We start from the raw sequence: 16,539 nt of genomic DNA, 5'->3' as shown, positions 1-16,539 counted from the left end.
CTTAGAGGACGTTGATATTCTATAGTTATTATTCATAAACTATTTTTCGTCAAAGTAAGCAATTTTCAAAGTGATTGAAACTTTTCATGACTTTCGTCACTAGGTAAAGATGAACTTGGCTAAAGCGAAAGCTTACCAACACATATTTCGAGAAATTGATAAGCGAGATAAACTCGGCTTGAAATAGAAAATGTGTATAATCTAAGTCTATATACCAAAACGACTTTTGTCTCAAGATAGGAGATAAATAGACTTTTGAGTGATAGATAAGTTCAAGTCTCCACATACCTTTTACTCGATGAAGATCCACCGGTTCCTTGAGTAGTCCTTCGTCTTGTATGATGATTGTCATGGAGTTCTTGAGCTCAACTACACTTTCTATCCTAGTCCGAGACCTTAGCTATAGTAGACTAGAAATCAAGACTTATAGTTTTGATCACTAACATTGACAAACATGCTTGACATAGCAACGCATGCGAGTTCGACCGATCAATGCTCTAACACGCACTGCAAAATATAACCTGGATATACCGACACAATTGCGAAGTAATAGCATCTCACTCTGAGGATCCTTGAGTTTCTTAATGGCATACATTAGTTGAACAGTCTTGTTCACCCTGCTCATCATCATATCACTAATAAAGCTCAAGTCCAGACTCACTGGACCACCCAAAAGTTTAACACCATTAGAAGGTATACCAATATCAGGAGGAAAAACACCATCAACAGTACTTCTGGGATCAATCGAAGGCCAAAAGACTTTCGTTTTCTTTATATTGAGATGTAAGCCTCTTCCTGGTCCTTCAGTTTCAATCAAGCGTAAGGCCTTGGCAACCTCAAGTGTATCACCAATAATCATACCATCATCAAGGTACCAAGCATGTAGATCGAGCTTGCAGCTTGAAGCAATAGTCTTTACTATAGGGTGAAGTGTCAAGGAAAATAGCAAGGGACCGAGAGGGTCACCTTGTTGGACTCCGAGAGCAGAAGATAAAATATATTGGTCATAATAGAGTTTAGCGGGTCGCAAGTAGCAAAATTCTACCCAATGAGAAATACCTGGACAATGAAGACGAACCTCTTTAATGAGCTGAGATCTTCTCACCATGTTAAACGCGTTCGAAAAGTCAATGAGTAACATTGACATCGTGTCCGAGTGACCTTTCAACTCCAATAAGCCATTTACAGCATGTAAAATACTTTCCCCCCCAACAGGCACACCAACACCGAATTGGTAATCACCTAAATAGGAAGTCATGTCCTTGCCGATAGAGAAAGCCGCTACTTTGGAGACCAATCTACGCCAAACCGTGCCAACTACTATGGGCCTAAGACCACCTCCAGGCTTAAGTAACGGTGTTAAGGGTGCACTAGCAATGAACTCGCCTAAATATTCGGGGCATTTACCAACCAACCAAAGGTTGACAACACCTGTAATAGAAGCGAGTAAATCGTCTGCAACAGCAGCTGCAGCCCCACTCATCACATCAACCAAATTCTGAGCCCGAAGTCCATCTCGACCACATGATGTACCCTTAGGGAAGCTCTTAATATCTCCCAAAACTGCTCGGCTATCCGCTGTAATTGGGTCCGCTATAATATCATCACAAGGTACATATGGAGGAGGTGTTGTTGGGTGTTTATCTAGCAATTCAGAGTAGTTTTGTTCATTACATGGAGCAACCCCACTTGAAGAAAGCACTCGAATTGCAGCAACATATTGACCACAACCCATTTTCTTTCGGCAAGCTGACATGTTAGCCAACCCATGCTTCTTATAATGATGTTGCTTAGACCCATTACGAACAGGGAGCTGCAATATCTTGTCAACCAGTACAAAGCAACCATTCGGCTCTTTCCAAACTGATAAGGCTTGGTTAATAGCAGCGACTTGTAAACGCTTTCGTTTGCCTGATTTCGCATCCGCTGAACTTCTTGGCCTGTAAAGAGCTAACGTGCAAATGGGAAGCAAAATTAGCTGCAGCCAAGCAGTCTCATTAGTTGGATTAATGATGACCTTGTCGAGGCAGGCTTTCAAAGATCTCGAAAATGATAAACGACACTGATGGAGAATGCATGTTACAGTCGTAAACTGCCTCTGGAAAACAATATTGAGCAGGTCTGTAGAGAGAGTACCAGGCGACTCTATAACAGCAGCACCACCATCCCCTTCCAAGACATCACAAAATGCAACACTCAAAGTTCCCAAACAGGAATCACTTACCTTGACAGACTGCGCCAAGCCATGAAAAAGAAAATCTGCTCCTTCTCCGTTGAATGGCCCTGCAACCACGTCTCCATGAATCACCCCTTCCTTTCCTTTGCACGACATCTTCCATGCATGTATATGCATACACCTACAGCATAACCACATCCGTAGACAACTAAGAACCTTCTCCCAAGCATTGCGAATATGCTGATTTCTGGCAATCAACTCTCTGCAAGATGCTTTCTTCACATCAGAAGCAAGGTGTCTGTCGTATAAATGCTGCAAGATCGAACCTTTGGCATAACCCCTGCTATTGACCCCGTCGCGACACCTATCAAAGCTCTTCAATGGGCAATGACAGAGCTCGCTATCAGAAGCTGCCTCTTCTGTGAAGGGAGGTGATGAAGATGGTGATACGGGCACCAAAGAAGAGGGTGTAGAAGAAAACCGATTACGGGTAGAAGACTTGGTCGAACTAGCCATGAAAAAATAAATACGAACCCTAAAACGAGAGAGAAAAATATAAACCCTAAACCAAAAGAACAACACGCAAAAGTGGAAAGAAATCTGCGAAAACTGACGAGACGTGGTAAAGGAAATCGAAAGGAGGACGAAGAAGCAAACGAAACGATGAAAAACCGAGCTGAAACGATGAAAAATCACGATGAATCAAAGAAAAACCCTACCGGAAAACACTGGCTTTCAGTCGCCAGAGACATCGCCGGAGAGAGAAAAAAGAAATCAATTATTTTCGTAGGAATAAAAAAAATTATTTTTTTAATCCATAATCATTACGAAAATATCATATAAATAGTATATTAATAATTCGAAAAATAAGTGAATAATATATTAATAAAAAAGAATTATTAATAAATGGAAAAAAAATTTGAGGAATAAATTATTTGTGACGAAAGAAAATATAACTGTGATAAAAAATTATGCTACAAAAGCTCCACATTATAAGTGACGCTTTTAGCGTCGCTCGGATTATAACACCTGTTTTTGTAACGCATTGACCGACAGACGGTAAATGTCAGAAAAATATATTTGTGACACAAAATCAAATACTTGTGACGTTATTTTTCATTGGAAAAACCTTGCTTTGTTGTAGTGTTAATACCTTTTGAAGTGCAATGGGAGTCGCTGGACCTTTTCCCTTTGCAAAACCAATGACTCCATTGTAGTTCCCACAAACTAACATAGCTATGTACTTGAAAATTTGTCCACCCTAGAACACAGAGGACGACATAACAATTATCGGCAAAATAACCAATACAGAATGCGAGTAATTTGACAAAATATAGCTTTCATACCTTAGTTACTTTACATGTTCGGTTCATATCAACTAATCGCATATCAAAATCCTGACATAATAGAAAAATATTAGCAGGGAGGAAATACTGATAGACATCGAGAAATTGGGAATGCAGTATTAAGCGCTGCAAAATGTATATGCATAAAGTTCCCATTACAGGTTTCAGAAAGAAAAACGTAATTATGTTAACAACAATGACACAATATCAGCTAGGTAGACTTCCGTCAAATGCCATATAGACTTTATCGATAAAAAAAAGGCACATATATGCAGCATTAGACCAGAAACATTCAGTTTAAGCTTTGCGAGCCTAAACATGAACCAAAGCATAATGCCAAAATACTTCCAAAAGATAACCAATGACTAGAAGTAAGATAGCCAGGACCATAAATCAAAATGAAACAGATATGTTTCAAACTCTTGACTTCTTGAGAAAAATCTACCGAACCTACCATTGTTTAGCTTCAATTCCAGAAATGGTAATTGACTCTAACTAACTTATTAATTCTCATGGTTGCATGTCTAGCGTATACATATGCAAATTGGATATAATAATCAAATAAAATGGATGAAATGTGCAAGGGAAAGGCTAGGTGCATCCTTTTCCATCCTACGGTCAAATAAAAATATCTGCATACTTGCCGATGCAACAAATGATTGCACAACGGAATTCGGAAATAAGTTAACCCCTTTTAAAGGTATGTACTAGAAAAGTAAAGGTAAAATCAATCCAACGGGTGATGGGTTAATCTAACGACTCCAAATGTGCTGACTTATTTAGCTCTCCCGCAAAACGGTGCGGGAGGGCACTGCTCTTCTCGCTCCCCTGATAATACTCTTCATCTACAACTACCACCAAGCAAGTACACGGTATCTAATTTCTTTTCCAAAAACACGGTACACGCGTCTAGTATACCTGCTATAAGTGTCCATGTGCCAGTGCATCCCCAAAGCAAAAGTTTTGAAAGCGAAGTGTTTGTCTTTGTTACCCACTAGATCTCTAGTTTGGTATTGGCAGTGAGTTTAAATTTCATTTTGTCAGTTGTGTCAGTAAAAGTGAAATTGTGCCGTATACACATCATGTTCAAGTACTTCTACATAAAAAAGAGGAAGCAGAAAACTGCTCTGAGTAGCATAAGTGGCTTCTCAAAAGCTAGACTAAAACACATTCTTTTTCCAGAAGCAATATTAACATCTTATGTAAACTTCTAAAACCCGTTAGACTCGTTGGATAGGACTTACCGCTCTACACACGCTAGTATTATGAAGTCCATCTCTTTAAATTCTCGAGACAAAGGCATACCTACACAATTACCTTAATGGAGATGATTCCTGAAATCTAAAATCATTTATATGGATGATAATATTTTCATGAGATTAAGATAACTCGGAGTATCGTTCGTGGAGTAGATTATCAAACTTATTTCTTACCCTCTGTTTAACCCTGATTTGTGGAGCTCAGTTCCACATAAATAAGGACAACATACTACCAAACACCTTGCATCAACAACAAACACCATGTAATGAGTTTCTTTGAAGTAAGACAGTAAAATAACACAAGCTCTGCATCACCACGTGAAGCTTTATCTCCAAACAAATTCAAGTATTTTAAAAGAACAAAAAAATATAAACCCTTAAAGTTGAAGGTGAGAGACAATACTCGAGTTGCAACATAAAACCCCAAAACCAACCTACACAACATTGAGACCCAAATGATAAAAGCTCTAACAGCTTAATTAAAATTTGTTCTTTCCTTTCCTTTTTTATTCAGTTTCCAGCAAAGAGTATTTCACCAAGAAGAAATAAAAATCATTACAGTAATGAAAACTTCAACAATCCCTGGCACTTCTTTTCACTTTCTCATCAATGTATGTATATTTTCTCATTCATTGCCGACAAAAGATATCTGGCAACCAATTCACTTATGAAGCATATCTTTATTACGGTATGCATCATTCCAACAGAAAACATAACGAGAAACAATGACCAACAAAAACAATGTGTAAATTCTTTATGTAACTCAATAACTTTCTTGTTCCTAGTTCCAACTTTCGACATAGTTATCTCTTCCAGTTCACTAAGGAAGTAAAGAAGAAAATGGTAAAAATACCTCTTCTTATAGCAGATGTGACTCAACAACAGCTCGCCCAAACTTTTCTTGAACATTTTGGGAGTTTCAATCTGAACAAAGAAAATTTAACAGAAAAATCATATTCCATAGTACAGATTGCAAATGAATTTGTCAAAGAATTGTCAGTGATTTAACTCGTTTGATGCAACTTGTCTTATAGTCTACCACTTACCGCATTTAGAGCTTTAAAAAGTGCTTTAATTGTGTTATGGGGGTTCCTTGATCCCACAACCCACACGAATCATCGAACATCAGGGATGGACACCAAATTTTGAAAAAAGATGCGTTAAGAGTCGTACAAGATCATCTATTTGATGGTTATTTACCTTTGACTTGACATTTTTGAAACCGGCTAGATTTAGGACGAGTCCAACAGTTTTGCCAACTTTAATCCTTGTTGTGGTAGGGGCGGGCCATAGATATATCTAGGAAAAGAAACAAGTCCCAGTCCAGTATTTTAGGAAATCAGGGGAGAATAAACAAGTTATTTCTAAGTTAGGAATGCGAGGAGAGGGAGAGTGGAGAAATACGCCTGTACGCGAACCTTTGTTTTCTTATACTCGGTTTGCACTGCATGTGTAATCGTGTGCTCCTCGTGTCGCTCTACATAATGAAGATCCTGGAAGCATCTCTCATATGCCTGAGAATCACAAAAGCAGTTAGCAACTGACAAAATGAGATGACCACAAGATATAAAAAAGAGTTAAAAAATGCATACAACAATATTAAGAAGAAAAAAAACTCCTGATAAAAAATGCATACAACAATGTCAAGGAGAAAAACAACTCCTAAAGATAAATCGATCCATTAAGAAAGATATGGATCTTCTATCAGTTATTTTTTTTCCTAGTGGGCTAAGAAGTAATTATCTAGTGTTCTGCTCATGTGAATAACCTGATAAACTCATAAAAGTACTTGAACTTTATACAACTATTTTTAACTGCAGTTTACGAGAGTAGTGTTCTGATTATGTGACAGGTGTCTGTGTTAGAAGTTAAGCAGAAAGAGTAATAGGGCAGTACTTGTGCCATGAAAATGTCTAACCCTATCTGAGATGGTATCGACCCTACTTGAGGTACGGAAACGAATATAAAGCAGTTGTATTACTAGACTGGAGAACTTACACTACAACAAACTGTGGAGTTTGTGACACTATATTTTCAACACCTAAAAATGCGTTGCTAATATTATTCATATGTGACATTTTCTGTGTCGCAAATATATATTTTTAGCGAAGTACAAAAACAGTGTTGACACATTAATTTGTGATGCCAAATTGACGTCGTAAATAAAATCTGTAATATAAAAATAAAAAAAAATAAAAAAATGACTTTTCTAACGTTTTTAATTTTGGAAGAATATATTTAAATAAGCTAAATTAATTATTTTTCTCCTATAACCGTCTTAACTTGCCACAAGGTAACGTGTAGCCTATTAATTCACCAAATAAAATATCTTTTCATAAAACCCATTAACTACGTGTAATCATCTTAAATTTGGTAGGTTACGTGTTACCCGTATTTTTTTCAAAGTCCTATTCTTAATATTTGGTCAACAAAAATACAATGCTCGTTTATTTAGAGTAACCCTAATTAAAAATTATCTTCTTCCCTTTGATCCTAGAATGCTTCAAAAAAAAACTTCTTCTGTTTTTCTTTCTTCTTTCCTTCTTCTATTCCTCATCGATATGTAATCAGCCGCTACTTCTAGCACCACCAAACGTTGTTTAACGCCACCAATTGATTTAGATCCGAAACATACATCACATAATAGGAATCGATTCATATATGCTAATTATTAATTTTTTGGTTGATTTTATATTTTTTTCTAAGAGTTTTAATAAATCAGGACTATAAATTAAAATGAAACGGATATGTTGCAGACTCTTGACTTCTTGAGAAAAACCTACAGAACCTACCATTGTTTAGCTTCAATTCCAAAAATGGAAATGAACTCTAACTAACTTATTAATTCTTATGGTTGCATGTCTAGCGTATACATATGCAACTCCGATATAATAATCAAATAAAATGGATGAAATGTGCAAGAGAAAGGCTAGGTGCATCCTGTTAGAGCATTTCTCGGTCGAACTCGCATGTGTTGCTATCTCAAGCATGTTTGTCAATGTTAGTTATAAAAACTATAAGTCTTAATTTCTAGTCTAATATACCTAAGTATCGGACTAGGATAGAAAGTGTAGTTGAGCTCAAGAACTTCATGGCAATCATCATACAAGACGAAGAACTACTCAAGGAACTGGTGGAACTTCATCGACAAAAAGTTATGTGGAGACTTGAACTTATCTATCACTCAAAAGTATATTTATTCTATCTCTTATCTTGAGACAAAAGTTGTTTTGCTATATACAATTTGATTATACACATTTGGTATTTCGACCGAGTTTATCTCGCCTATCTATTTCTCGAAATATGTGTTGGTAAGCTTTTCGCTTTGGCCAAGTCCATCTTTACCTAGTGACGGAAGTCATGTTATGTTCCAATCACTTTGAAAATTGCTTTGACGAAAAATGGTTTATGAATAACAACTATATAACGTCCTCTAAGAATGTTTCAATGATTGAAATGAGAGTTTAGATCATATAACCATTGTTGGATATAAGCATTGTGTGGTAACACATATATGTATAAGTCTTTATTCCTTGAACCGAAGTTTGCGAACTTTGTTGATCAAGAGAACCGGAACAAGAGCGGTGAACTCAGTCCGCAAACTCAGTCCGTGAACCCAGTCCACGAACTGGCGAAAGTTCTCGACCCGAGAATATCTGCTGGAGTTTGAGAACTCCTTCCGGGAAATTAATTCCGCGAACCCAGTCCGCGAACTTGAGTTGGTTATATCTAAAGACAATTGTTTGTGAACATATATTTATATAAACTAATGAATGAAAATTGCAAACCGTGGTTATAAAGTTCATGAACCGATTCGAGTGAATCAAATCGTTTTTGCTTCGATTTTGTCTTGTGTAGTTACATAAGATTTTCTTGCAATTGAAAAACTCTCTAACTAGTTCATTTGAGTCATTTGAACTAGTTATGGTGAAGAGGAATATGGTTAATATGAAAGTGCTCACATGGCTAACCATTTGGTTAACCACTGTTGAACCAATAAATGTACATGTTTGGGTACGGTTACACAAACCTAGAAACGTGCATTTCATTTGTGTGTAACAAGCTAGGTTTTCGATCTAACGGTTGAAAGATATTAGCTTGAATCTAATCAGGTTTTCATCTAACGGTGAATATTGAATACTTTTTTACTAAGCTAACATTGATTGCAAACCCTGATTTGAAAGACTATATAAGGGAGAACTCTAGCAACTGGGAAACCTAATCCCCAACACCTTCCGTGTGATACTAGTTGTGTAAGCTAGAGTCGATTCTCCGTTAACCTTTGGTTTCTTCTTAAAAACCATGTTAACGACTTAAAGACTTCATTGGGATTGTGAAGTCAGACCGATACTACTTTCTCGTAGTTGTGTGATCTGATCTTGTTGATTCTATCGTACGAGTACAATCACAAAGATTGGCTTGAGATTGATATCTCCGATAGGAAAGATATAAAATTAATCACAAACATCTTCGTCTCATCGTTTGTGATTCCACAATATCTTCTTTCTCCGTGTCGATTAAGATTATTGTGAGGTGATTGATAATACTAGGTTGTTCTTCGGAAATATAAGTCTGGATTATCAATTGGTTCATATTTACCTTGATTTATCAAAAGATGGAACAAAAATTGTAGGTATTTCTGTGGGAGACGGATTTATATATTACCATAGACTTTTCTGTGTGATACAGATTTTTTTATTTCAAGTCTTCGACTTTGGGTCGTAGCAACTCTTAGTTGTGGGTGAGATCAACTAAGGAAATCAAGTGTGTAGTATCCTGCTGGGATCAGAGACGTAAGGAGCGCAACTGTACCTTGGATCAGTGTGAGATTGATTGGGGTTCAACTACAACCCAGACCGAAGTTAGTTTGTAGTAGGCTAGTGTCTGTAGCGGCTTAATACAGTGTGTGTTCAATCTGGACTAAGTCCCGGGGTTTTCTGCATTTTCGGTTTCTTCACTAACAAAATTCTGGTGTGTGTTATTTCTATTCCGCATTATATTTTGTTATATAATGGAAATATCACAGGTTGTGCGTTAGTTCAATCAATTAGAATATCCGACCTCTGGTTGTTGATTTACATTGATTGACACTTGGATATTGGTCTTTGGTACCATCCAAGTTATCTCTCTAGTATTTGATAAAAACTCGCAGATTTCTATTTGCTTGAGTTGTAGTTGCAGGAAATCCTACACCACACCCCTCATATGATTTCATTGTTGATCAGCTCATTTTTAGGTCTAAACTCTTAATTTTATTGATTAATTTTTGAATATTCTTACAAAAAAGATAAAAAAAGTCAAGAATGAACTCTGCTCTGAACTTTCTCTCTCCTATTTACTTGTTTCTTTCTCAAAAAAGATCTCTCTCTCCTTTACAACTCGAATGACTATTTATAAGGAAATACATAGTGGATGACAGCTAATATGTCCTTTATTTTCGCATATGGTTTGCGACATTCTCGCAACCTTACAAATGTTAACTTCGCAATCTCTCTAATTTTCGCAAGACTATCACATCTTTCTCATGATCCTTGCTGACGTCGTTTCTGAAACTGTTCTGCGACGCTATTGTGCAATACTGTTGATAATTTCGCTGAGGCATAATTGTTGCGAGATTCTGATCCTACATCTTGCCTCTTCTCATATCTTCTATGCAAAGTAGAGAATGATGTGAGAAATGCCGCAACTGCTCATCTTTTCATATTCTACATTTATCACACGTACTCTCTCTTCCATTTATTTCTTTACACGTCTTCTGTAACCGCTACTTTTCAACCGCTCACGTCTCTTCGTCTTAATGGTGTTTATTTCTTCGAGATGTAAATTTTCTTTATATACTCTTCTCCCCCCTCTTTCCACTTTTCTTTTTACTTTCTCTTCTATTTTTATTCTCTCATCTCTGCAACTCTGTCATTCTTCTGCAAATTCTGCTGCTGTAATTTTTTCTTCCTTCAATTCTTTTACTTTCCATACATTCCCATACTCTATATTCAAACATGGCTCCAAGTGGTCATAGATATGATAAGAATCTACAAGATGTCCAAAAAGATCTTGCTAATAAAGGTCTTACACTCTCCCCCATTCCTGGTGTGAATGCCAAATCAATTCTTTCTGTCAAACTTTTCTCCAATTAAAATTGTGATGATCAATCAATCATAATTTCGCTAGGTCAAATTCTCGCAGGTCTCCCTATTCCTCTTTATAACCCAGACATTCCTTTATTTTATGAAATTATCGCTCATCCAAGATTTTCGCGAGCCATTTTCCAACTAAGTGGGGACTGCATCCGTCTGATGCTAGAGTTCGCTAATCGTGGTGCTGGTAGAGGATCTCTTTACTACACAGAACTTAGGGATCCAAAATTCGCAGACCTAGAGATAGTCGCTGAGAAATATACAGTGGCGAATTTCTTTGAAAACTATGAACTTATCTCCATGAAGAAAGAGAATACTCGCTGGGGTATTCGATTAAGAAGGAAAGATAACATTGATGAAGCCAAAATTCTTATGAAAGATATTGACTGGCATTCTGGTAAAAATACAACTCCTCGTCAATCCAAAGATGACAAATGGTGTGTGTTTCCTTTAATGCTAAAGGGTCCTTACATTGCTGGATCAAACGTTCTTCCTGCGAATCTCGCTGCATATCAACCTTGGGTTTTCTCTTGGCCCGAGAAGGAGAAAGATGTGTACTTCTCCCCTTTAACTCATTTTATACTTATTTATTGATTTTTACTATTCTGTTCGCTAACTCTTGCGATATTCCGCAGATCCAAAAGCTAAAAGATAGTTATAACAGGACTGGGAAATCTAGCACTCTGTTAGCTCTTCGCTCATACACAGATGAGGTAAGAAATTTTCTTTTATGACTTTAAATAGTACTGTTACTTCCATGCTTCCATTTCTTATTTCTATCTGTGTGTGAAGATTATTGCTGAAGTAGAAGAATCTGTTGATGCTGCGAAGATTGGTGATAAAGGTAAAGGTTCTCTTCGCAGGGAAAAATCAACTGGTCCTCCTCCAAATAAAAGAAAAGTTCGTTCTCCTTCTCCTTCAAATTTTCTTCCTAACGAAAGTTCTGAAAGTGATAAGGGTGATGAAGATAACGATGATCTTGCTGCAACTGAAGATTCTCCACCTGAATCTTCTATGGCTAAACTTTCTGGCCTCTTTTCTGATTCTCTATAAGGGATGGGAGATAGCCAATTCTCAAATACCTGCAAAGCTCTCGCTACCCTTTGTGATGTCCCTTTACTGGATGGTGATAACTCTCTTCGCGGAGTTTCTAGATCAGTGACTCCCGACTTCTTGCATTCTCTCAATAGTCTGGTATACTTTTATCTTTTTACTTTTTTACTGTTATAACTCAAAATCTCTTTCTATATTAATATTTTTTATTTATTTTCGCAGGCTGGAAAAGCTTCTTTTGCTGTTGCCTCAGATCTGGAGAGAAGACGCGAAAATCTTGAAAAGAAGAATCTTCAATTTCGCAAAAAGAATGAAGAATTGGAAGCTGAAGTTAAAAGTCTTCGCGAGAAAAATAGACAATTAGAAATTGATTCTTCCTCGTATAAGAATAAAATTTCTAGTCTTCAACAAGCTAATAATCAGCTTTACGGTATGTTACTTTTCTCTTTTCTCTTTATTCGTGCATCCTGTTGTTTTATCTTATTTAAATAATCCTTTTTGCAGACATCTATGGTCTTTCTGATGAAGCCACCCTTCTTCGCTCATTTCCTAATGCCTTGGATAATGATACCCTTCTTGAACGTCTTAACAATTTCTTAAATAGATTTTCAAATGATAGAATTTCATCTCTTTCTCTAAATGAACTTAGATCGAAATTTCGCCTCTTAGAAATTGATCATAGATCCAGTTTAGGCTTAGCCAACAGATTTAAGCATCTCCTTATTGATTCCAAAGAGAAAACCAATGAATTAAGAACCAAAATTAGCGGTCTCATAGATGATAAGGATCGTATCTCTGATCAAGATGCCAAGGCTTTAGCGAAATTCCAAGAGGCTCTCCTTGAAGTTCAACTTGAGCGAGATGAAGCTAACCGCAAGAATATTGAACTCTGCGAAAGGGAAAATCAAATTCGTTCTCGTCTTCTCATAACTAGTGAGGAATAATTTGTCTGGGCTGCGAAAATTTTAGATGATGCTAGAAAAGATTTAGGCGTAAATGTTAGTCTCCAAGTTGAACATACAACCTTGATTAGAGACATGATTTCTGACAGAGAAGGTTGCTAATTGCTCTTCTTTACTAATCTTTTGCTTCTTATGAATTTTCATCAAGTTAATAATTGTTGCCTTTTGCTCGCAGATTCTGAAAATAAATATCGTGAAAAGATTGAAGAACTTGAAGCTGAAAAGAAGGAACTCGCAAAGAATCTTTCTTCTCGCAACGACAAGTATTCTAGATTGAAGAATCAAATCATAATCACTGTTGAGAATTTTAAGAATGACGCTATGCACTTTCGCAATCAAACCATCCAGATGGTTTGTGATGATCATAATATCCCCCATTCTGATTATCCTTGTCTTTTAGAAGAAATCCCACAGAATACTCCCAGTTTGATTATCTCTGATAGCAAAGCTGACGATGAAGAGTCTGATAGTGATGGAAGTTCTGATGGTGATAAAGATTCTGACGCAGATGAAGAAGAAAGCAAGTCTGGTGAAGATAATGAGGATTAACCAAGAAATAATCTTTACTTTTTTCTTTGATTCTTTGTAATACTTGTACACTTATATCTTATTTCTGTATATTTGTGTTTCTTTCATTTTGACCTGCGCAAATGAAAACAATTCTTCTTTGCAATATAATTAATCAATATAATTATTAATTCTTTATTTTTTGAGTAAATCTCTCATATGGAGACAAATAACATCCTCTAATTTCAAACATTCCCATACTTGCCTCTGTTATTTGAATCCAAATGAGAGATGTCATAAAACTTTTCTTATTGTATAATTTCACAACTTTTTGCGAAGTGGATTTTGTTTCTTTTCAAAATCTCATTCCTGTGTGGTCTTATTTTTCCTTCCTAATTAAAGGTCTTATTATGCCACCTCTTGTCATTGCGACAAAATCGCAGGACGTCCTTGCATTTTCATACAAAAACCCATTGATCTTGTCTTAACTTTTTCTTTTGTATTATAGCCTCTTCAAGAATGTTGCGAAAATATGACAGGCCTAAATATTCTTGCGAAAATAAAGCCCCATGACATTGCCGTCTTGCGAAGAAATCGCAGGACGTCTTCGCACTTTCATGCGAAAACCCATTGATCTCGTCTTATCCTTTTCTTTTGTATTATTTCCTCTTCAGGATTATTGCACAAATATGACAAGCCTTAATATCCTTGCGAATAAAAAGCCTCATGACATTTGCGTCTTAAGACACTTATCAGCTCCCTAATGGAGGGTGACGCCCTTATCTCCCCCTGGTTTCCCCTTCAAGGAGGCGTACTTCTACCATACAAGGTTAGCTCCTCCCATCCACTCTTAACAACAACCAGTTGTTTTCGCAGCCTCTTATCCTTTTTACCTATAGGGTTTATGGTTATGAGACTGCACCCTAAGTGGGGTTTTCTTCGGGCCGAGTGCAGTATAAGCCAAGACTTGTCAAGAATGGCAAGGTACGCTCCAGACGCCCCTGGCACTCTTGACTCAACCGTGTACATCGGCGCCTTGATCAGATTCTGCACTCCTTGGGAGAGTCCTTATTACCTTGCAACATCTCTTCTCCTTTCTTTTCGATTGTATCCACCATCAACTTCTCACTTCTTTGTACATCCTTGATTTTGTGTCGCCAGTTTTCCTTCTTATTTGCTCTTCCTTCGCAAGATTCTATCTCAGTTTCGTAACACTTCTTTCCTTCAACCCAATCTCCCTTTATGACTCCTACACCATTGGGGTTAAGGAATTTGATGCATTGATGGAAAGTTGAAGCCACACCTAGAATCCAATGTAGCCAAGGTCGACCAATTAATGCATTGTAGGGTGATTCTACATCAACGACACTGAATGAGATTTCAGAAGATATCCTCTTCAATGGAATTTGCATAGTAACCTCCCCTTTAGGCTTGTTAGCAGTACCATTAAAACCATATATCTTATATGTTGAAGGTATAAGATCATCATCTCTTCCACCCATGGTTTTATAAGTATGATAAAATAAGATGTTCACAGAGCTTCCAGTATCGACTAGGATTCTATTGATTGCCCATGAATCTTCAGCTTCATCATCCTCATCTTCTTTTGGTTTTGGATTAATTTCTAATTTTATTACCAATGGATTGTCGTGCACCTATTCTCCTTCGGGAATTTCTTCTGCGGTAAAAGAAATGATATGTTTCTGCCATTCCTCTAGTGCGAAATTTTGGCAATATTCATAACTTCTCTTCCATTATTATCTCTTGCGAACACTCTACTTAAAACATTATCATGAAAATCTTCAATTGTCTTATATGAATGTACGATAGAGTGACAGAATAGATTTTTTGCTTTTGCACCAACTTCTATGAAGAATGTTTCTTTCTTTTTCATCGTATTCACTTTGTGATGTTCTGGCGGTGGTGGTAATGGTTGAGATTGCGGATGCCCTACTAGAAAGTCGTTTAGTTTTCCTTGATCTATCATTCTCAAAATAATTCTCTTTACATTTCTGCAATCGTTTGTGGTATGTCCATGAAAATGATGATAAGAACAAAATTCATGACTTCTGTGATTTGGGGGCGGTTCCGTTCCCATGTTCCATGGTGTTGGTATATTCTCCATCAAAATTATAGCTTCCCATATCTTCTCTACACTTGCCTTTAGAGGTGGCATCTTGATTTCTTCCCATATTACTTTGTGACCTCCTTGCCCTCTATTAAAGTTTGGTCTTTGACCTCCATAAGTTTCTTGTGGTTGATCGAGTATTTGAATCTTGTTATTTCCTCCACGACTGTAGAAATTTCTTTCTCTTTCATACTCTTCTTGATCTCGGCTCCCCATAGCTACCAATTTCTGCTGATTGTTACTTGTCTCCTTTTCTTGTTGTACTTGCGAAGTATTCACCACTGTGTTTATTAGCTTTGGTAATAAGCTTGCATTCGCTGTTTGTGAGCTGGTGTTCGCAACTGGATATGATTCCATTTCATTTTGTTTTTCCTATAAAGCAATGTATTCTTCTTGAAGTTCTCGCAATTCAGTCATTGTAATCGTATTCTTGACTCTGAATATTTGAACATACAACAGGTTTGTTGCAAACATAGCATTGATAAATGATAATATGAGATATCTCTCATCTACACGGCCATCCATTTCGCTACACATAGTTCTCCATCTTTTAGTCAAGTGTTTCAAACTTTCGCTAATCCTTTGTTTTAATCAAAATACATCTTTTATACCAGGTCGTGAGGAATTATTACTTATATATGCTCCCAAGAATGTGGTCTGCAAATGATTGAAGGAGGTTATTGTATTATTTGGTAAACCTTCAAACCATTTTAACGCTTCTCCTGTTAAGCTGGATGCGAAATATTTTCACAATACTGCATCATGATTTTCCCATTGTAACATGCACCTCACATAAGCTTTAATGTGTTGAATTGCACAAGTTGTTCCATCGAAAATGCTGGTTAATGCGGGCAAATTGCATTTCGGTGGTATTCCTCCTAATTGTACTTCCCTTGTAAATGGAGTTTTCGCAGCTTCTTCTATTGCTTCATCCAATTGTCTTCTGCCTACCTCTCCTCTGTTATTTAACATTC

This window comes from Papaver somniferum, chromosome 9 (assembly GCF_003573695.1).
Source record: "Papaver somniferum cultivar HN1 chromosome 9, ASM357369v1, whole genome shotgun sequence".
Taxonomy (NCBI): Eukaryota; Viridiplantae; Streptophyta; class Magnoliopsida; order Ranunculales; family Papaveraceae; genus Papaver; species Papaver somniferum.
The sequence above is the reverse complement of the archived record's forward strand: the minus strand, read 5'-3'. Positions refer to the sequence as shown.